The sequence below is a fragment of the Centroberyx gerrardi genome, chromosome 14 (assembly GCF_048128805.1).
Source record: "Centroberyx gerrardi isolate f3 chromosome 14, fCenGer3.hap1.cur.20231027, whole genome shotgun sequence".
NCBI classification, from domain to species: Eukaryota; Metazoa; Chordata; class Actinopteri; order Beryciformes; family Berycidae; genus Centroberyx; species Centroberyx gerrardi.
The window spans coordinates 7,756,351-7,763,952 of NC_136010.1; the positions used below are offsets into that span (position 1 = coordinate 7,756,351).

The 7,602-nt window shown below is 40.5% G+C and overlaps 1 long non-coding RNA gene across 1 annotated transcript; it reads right to left on the reverse strand.

The window, feature by feature from the left end:
• Positions 1-3,701: 3,701 nt before the first annotated feature.
• Positions 3,702-7,201, reverse strand: LOC144542335 (uncharacterized). Its single transcript, XR_013507190.1, has 2 exons — positions 6,736-7,201; positions 3,702-3,937 (listed from the first exon to the last, which is right to left on the reverse strand). It is a non-coding gene; the product is annotated as an uncharacterized LOC144542335 (long non-coding RNA).
• Positions 7,202-7,602: the final 401 nt, after the last annotated feature.

The window sequence follows — 7,602 nt, forward strand, 5'->3', positions numbered from 1 at the left end:
AAAAAATAACCTAAGATTTTATATTTCTGGTTGTTGTGTTGTTTGCTGAATCAAAGAATATTTCCGATTACACACAACATGCACTGAAGCAATTTCCAAGGAGACTGAAGGTGCAGTAAAATAAAATAAACATACAGTCGGTTAAGATCCATCTGTTTTCCTGTGAATCCTTTTCTACCCTCTGCTCAGTTTAGGAAAGTTGTGATGTTTCTGTTGCAGCACAGGCAGCTAAACTGAGAGAACTGGAGGGGCAGAAGACTGAGGTGGACGAGATGAAGAGACAGCTTAAAGGTATTGTGTGGAGATCATAATGGCTCTGATAATGTTAGTGAACAATTACTGATAATATATCATAAGAAGAATTATAGCCAGTATTCCTAAACATATTCTAATGGATATCCATGACTGTTCTACAATTCTGTGGAATATAGTGGATTTCTCTGACCAATATTTGTCATTATTTGTTCAAATGTTACCTTTAGTTGACTTGAATGTCCTAGGTCTTGTTTTTCCTAACAATAACTTGGGACTTGTGCAATGGGAAAACTTCCATTATGGTTATTACTCCAGTGACAGTACATCTACCAGCAGCTAAGGTTGACAGTAAACACTAAAGTAACATTTCCAAATTTCAAGTTCTATCACAATTTCCAAGTTTTCACTGACTGTAGCAAACCTGGAAAGCAAAATCACATACCCAGATGACAAATACCCTGATGTCAAATGTTTCAATAAATGTTTTTTTTTACATTGGAGCTAGAGGTATGCCACTTCTCCGTTTTCTTTTTTTTCCCTTAACTTGGTTTCAGCACAAGCAGCAGAACTCACCACCGTGAAAGCCAGATCAAACATCACAGAAAACCAGGTGGAGGCTCTGAAGAGAGACAGGGAAGGTAAGACTGACAATAAAACTATGAAAATAAATCTATCAACACAATACCTTCACAATCCAAAATGACATGTGCATCATTTGAAAAAAAAAAAAATACTCTACCTAAAAATGGTGGGCAGCACAAATAATCTACTAATTTATGGTATGTTTAGAAGGATACTCAAGTCCTTGGTAGACAAAATGTCAACACTTTGACTGAACCCTCTACATTTTCAAATTTTAAACAAATTTAATTGTGACAGTCTCATTGCTGCAACCTTGGCCAGATTAAACAGATTACATTGCTCTCTCAGTCAAACAGGTGGCTTTCTCAGCCTCTCTGTTGGCTTCAGGCTCTGGGACTCTTGGACCCTTTAACACACACACCAATCTAGTCTACAGACACGTCATCACCAACATTGGAAATGCCTACAACCCAAACACAGGTATTCTACAAACTCATGAGTTTCAGCAATCAATTTGATGTGAAGTTGTGTGACAGATATTGTATCAGTTGATTCTAAAAGGACAAGAAATGTTCTTCAGGTTTCTTCATTGCCCCAGTGAGAGGTGCCTACCACTTCCAGTTCTACGTGGGTGCAAGTGGACATGCTTCACATGCTTCGGGTGCTGTCTTGGTCAAGAATGGACAGCATATATTTATTGCATATGAATATCAGCCATCTCATTATGGGAGTTCCTCTAATGGCGCCTCACTGCTTCTAGAGGTCAGAGATGTCGTGTTTTTGCGTCTCTGGCAGAACACAAGAATGTTTGACGATGAAAATCACCACAGCACCTTCAGCGGTCATCTGCTGTTCACCATGTGAGAGGGACACAATGTATAAATCCCTCTATTTCTTAATCTATATGATAGAGTTGTGCATCTTTGTTTCATAGGCATATAGATTAAGAGATTTTAACTGGATTTCTGTTTTTGACATTTATGATAATAGTATATATAAATGAATAGTAGTATGAGTGACAATTCTTTCAATGGCATTTGATTCTTTAACTAAATGGATCTGAGTATCTTGACATGGCAGTGTATCAGTATTCTTGTAGCCTGATAAACATCTCTTATTTCTTTTTGCTTCCTTCCGTCTTCCTTGTTTGTCCTGGGTGTTCAGGACAAAGCAGAGCAGCAACAACAACAAACTCTAGACATTAATGAAAATTATCCAATAATATAATACTTCCTTTTTCCATTCTTGGCTAATGCTTCATGTATCTCAATGAGCAGGGCATGACACCAACACTGTCATGGTTTTGGTCTAGATTTCCCCTGAACAACCAACAATAGAAGAGCTTGTGGGAGACGCTGGACTTGAAGTTTTTGAAGGCTTTTGAAGTGCAAAAAGTTGATTTTTATTTACTTTTAGCATCTCCTGAACATTTTTGATGTATTAGTTGTTACTTGAACTTTTAAATATGGTGTATACTACAATTTAAAGTGAAATGTGCAATGAGAAACCGGACTTGGCAGCTGCTGTTTGTATGAGATTATTAAAAACACATTCAAAGGCTACTGTGCAAAAAGTTTATTTTGTACTTTTAGCATCACATCATCATTCCACTTTTCAACATTTAGGCACCAAAACTTTGTGATGTTTGTTAATGTATAGGGCGCTGAGTTACTAAGTCAGGAATTGTGTCTTAAGGCATCGCTTAACTGAAAGCAGAGCGGTGCAGTGGAAGTGTGCGGGGTTCATGACCCAGAGATCGATGGCTCCAAACCGTCCTCTGCTAAAGTACAAACTTTACCTGACATGAAAGCTCCACCATGCTAACAATTCCTACAGCTGCTCCTTCATTCTGGTGTCACCACTTGACAGTCACCCCTTGTGAGCAGTCAGCTGGCGGAGCCGAAGGTGTGGCAGTTATTAGTGTGATGGAGAAGCCATAAGGCACTGATTTAAGGCTCCAGGCTCTATGTAGGTATGAATTTAAAAACCACCACTACCATCTTGGTGAACTTAGTGACACTGATGTTGCCCATCTCAATTATTAAGCCATGATGCTAATTTTGTGAGGGTGTAATTTCCTCTGGGTGACCCATGATAAAAGTGCATTATCAGGCACTTGCTTGACAATGCTGCTGGTGTTGCAAAAATAAGGCACTGAAAGTGGACAAATATTATATATATACTATATATTATATAATATATATATTATATATTACATATTTGGTACACATTTGTGTTTTACCAAAGAGGCAAGACAAAGGGAATTGAATTTGTTAACAAAATATTATTATTCCATAAAGGAGAGGCTCTATGTAATGTATAAGGGATACACAAGTGCTTCTCTACTTATATTTCTAAAAAATGATTGAGAATAGGACCCATCCATAAGGAAGCAGACCTTATGGATGATGGGACACCAGCAAAGGGTAATTCATGAAGCCTATGTGATTGGGGTATGCAAGGCCAACAGCTGGTTTAAGTCTATGAACATTTTCATGGTAAAATCTTAAGCATTTGTTATTCCAGATACATTTCTTATGAATATCCTCTATAGTTTCCTCTATAGGGAGGAACCACTCCAGTTTTCTTCCTGAACTAGCTTCACAGGCTTTGCTTCATAAAGTAGAAGCCATTTTGGATGTTGATGTAGTATTTCAAAAAGACAATTAACTTTATGATTTGATTAGGTCACCATAAAAAGTTTTATTATTTTTAGTATTACCAATGATAAAAAGAAAAGGGAAAGGTCCCAAGAAGGCTGAATGAATTCAAAATTGAAAGATCTGGCCATAACGCCATGGACCCTCTGGTGTCAGGTTTGTAGTTAGGACCCAAAAGCGGAAGACACCAGGCAGAGGCAGGGGTAAAAACGAAACGGTCTTTACTGAGCCAAAAACCAAAGTCCAAATAACAACATACAGGTATCTATACTATCTAGCTAATGAGAAGTGGAGACAGGTGTGCTTTGACGGGCTGGCAGAAGATTGGTTGGTAGATGGTGCAGAGGAGGCGGAGACAAGGCAGAACAGGTAAGGAGCGGGAAACTGGTTGAACCAAATGATTGGAGCTGAAGTGCGGGGGGGGGCTGGATGTATGGGAACTGGACACAGACACACAGAGCAGAAAACAAGACAGGCAAACACAACATGAACTAATGAATATGCATAGAGAGAGAAAATAATCACTGGATCCCGGCTGGATTCCCGGGCCAAGTAACCTAGATCTAGGGAAAATAGAACAAGGAACTTAATTTCCATCCATTTTATAATAGCACTAACTAGAGTGCACATGATATGCCCAGCAAACCTATGAACAATTTTTTATTTTTGGGTAAACTATTCCTTTAATGGGGGTGGAGGCTGACTGACAAAGACCATGTTTGGTTGAAATGTTACTGTAACAGTTTTACTAAAGTTCACTTTTTGGGAGTGCTGCAACAGTGAGCAGAAACTCCAACTTTCGTCTTTTGATTGCTGTTTTTGTCCAGCTCCTGTGTAGAGTATTTTGCATGTGTGTAAAACCTCTCCAATTTACCTGTCTGATGTCTACCTATAGATGTCAGCCTATATTTAAATAGGCCTAGAATGTGGAATATTGCCTATGTATGAATGTATAGATCAAATTCAAACACGTGCTGTAGTGTTTTGACATAGCCTATCTTGTATTGAACAATGCCGTTTTTAAACGGATAAATGGTGATCACTGTTATCATATATGTTTTAGGCTCTCTTAACCAGTTCAACTCATCATACTGCCCCAATGTACTTTTGAGAGTTTGATGAATACTGTAAAATGGAAGCCCTTTCTGTGAATACCAGCATACTTTTATTTAGGTTTACTAAAATGCTTCAACTCCATCCACATCATGTGCTGTTTCTTCAGAATTAAAAAATCCCATTACAATTTAGCACAGCAAGGTGGTAAACAGTTACTGTAGGCTTAGCATTGCTTTAAACTGGAGATACACAATAGCACGCACATCCAAACAATACTAGGTGATGGACAGTCAATTATAACAAGATAGTGTCCGCACACTAGAAATGGCTCCAATGGTGTTTATTACCACCATGTGACGTTTCGAGCATATGCTCCCCCTCCCCCTCTAATAGTAGCCTACCTGCGAGGTGTGCCTCTGCATGCACCCATGTCTGACATGTGGTGGTAATATGCACCATTGGAGCCATTTCTACAGTGCGGACTCTATCTATCTTGTTATAATAACCATTGCTTTTAAACATCAAAGAAGAAGAAATTTCACTACTCTACAATGACTGCTCCCATGCAATCACAGAACAGAGAATGGGAGAGACTGGAGATGTTATTGAACAGCTCAGCACCAAGTAAAGGCAACTCTCTGGCTCCACCTAATGGACTTAAGAAGTAAATACACCCAGGGGAGCCACTTGTAGTAGGAGTCACTAGTCAGGGGTGGAAAAAGTACCAAAATATCTTGATCAAGTTGAAGTACTGTTACTTTGCTGAAATTTTACTCAAGTAGAGCTAAGATTAATGGTGTAAAATCGACTTAAGTAAAAGTAAAAAGTTGCTCATTTCAAATGTACTCAGAATAAAGGTTACTCAGAGCAGCAGTTGGATGGAACACTGTTGGATGGAAACTTTTCCAATCTTAAGTACAAACGAGTTCAGTTCAGTTTATTTATTTATTTTTGTTTTGTTTTTTTTAAGATTGGGAAAAAAATATATATAATCAAGCTCCTCTTCTTGGCTGACTGGCCAGTTTCAGTTCTTTATGGAGAAACTAAACTATGTCACGGCCCAACCAGCTTGTGTCCCAACTTTGACAATTATTGGATATGATTGAATAATAGCTGTGTATCTAGCAGAGAAGAGAGCATAGTTGAATCATGAACATATGAACATCAACATAGACTATTGGTAGCTTTTTGGCTCTCAGGCTCTGTATTGGGACAAGCCCACTATAATATACTGGGAATTCTACTCAAATAAACAGACAGGAGAGTGGGACATAGTTAGCTTTACTCTCAGAACTATATGTATAAACACACTGCAGACGTGCACAACTGATTTTACTCTACATCAGAACATCACTTTGTAGAATAATAAGCGATGTTACCACTAGGCGGCAAAAATGACCAATCTATCACACTCCTGCCTTAAGGTTTGTGTCCCAACTTTACCCACACAGTCGCCTCATTTACAGCACTGGCCCCAACAGTACAATACATTTAACCTAAATAACACCATTCAGGTAACAACAGAAAACTGAGAAGACAACATAGAAGTCCACACATTTCTATTCCTTTCCATGTTCGCTTTCACAATGACTAATGGCAGTGTAGCTTGTTGTGTTTCATACTGTACTGGTATCCTCACATGTCCCAGCAAGGGAATCCTCTGGCTGGAATATGATTTCAACTTTAATCTGGCAGCTCTCTATGATGGAAGATGAGAAAGAATCTCGATGGTACTTTTCAGACACCACTGACACAGTTGATTAAGTGTCCAGCAGCATGGTTATACGATTTCCATCAGAAGCAACATCGACAGTGTAGCCTTTTTCCCTGCTTGAGGTAAAGCACACTGTGTACATTCCAAAAAGTTCTGAAACATCATCACTTTCTGCATTTTCTTCAGTTCTCACATACTGTGTCTGAGCAGCAGCTTTACGGTTCCTGCATGCACCGGCGATGTGTCCGGAAACTTTTTCACAAGACAAGTGCACGATTCCTTCAGTTTCTTACTCACACAGACACACAGGCAGGAGAGTGGGACACGGTTAGGTAGCTTTACTCCCACAATATTGTATAAACACACTGCAGACGTGCACAGCTGATTTTACTGTACAACAGAACATCACTTCCTAGAAGAATAAGCGATGTTACTAGGTGGCAACAATGACCAATCTATCACACCTACATTAGCCTCTGGTTCTGGTCCGACGATAAGTGCAGTAGGCTGCCGTGACCCCAATTCTGATTGGACAGCCCAAGCCTGGATGTTGGCCGTGTTAGGAATGGTTGTCTTCTTGGACCCAAATGCAGACACGGACAAAGTGTAAAAGGAAAAGAGGTTTATTGGAGGTTGGAATTAGAAGTGGTGAGATGAAGGCAGGCAGCCGGAGTAGAGAAGATGATCGGAGCTGGGCTGGCCGGCGAGCTGACGAGCTGGCGGGTTAGCCGGCGAGCGAGACGGCTGGCTGGAGCTCGGGTTGGTGTGTAACGAGCTGGCGGACAGACAGGAAAGCTGGGTGGCTGGCAGATGTGGCGTGGGCAGGTGGAGAGACTCATGGAGGAAATCCTGGGCACAGGAGAGACACGATCAACATGAACAGAACTTGGTACACAAGGTAAGTCCAGACATAAAAGTGCAGAGCGACCGAGAGTGTGTCTACCACGGAGTTGGTGGAACAATCTCGCGACCACTGGTAGGTACGCCGGGGTTGATATACAGGAGGTGATGAGTGATGAGGTTCAGGTGTGTCGGCAACTCAGGAGCCCAGGAGCTGGGAAGGAGGGGGAGCCACGCCCACGCCACACACGACAGACACAGACAAACACAGAAAGACAAACCAGGGAGGCGGAGACACACAGGGGGCAGGGAACAACGAGAAACACAAGGAAAACTAGAGTCACGGCAAGAGCCGTGACAGGCCGAGGTCGTTGTGGACACTCTGGCAAACATAAAAGCTGAAAATGCTTGAGCCTAATTTATTTATTTATTTTTTTTACCTGAGACGCTTGTTTACTTGCAGTTATTTAGACAAACATGTATTCCATATTTTTA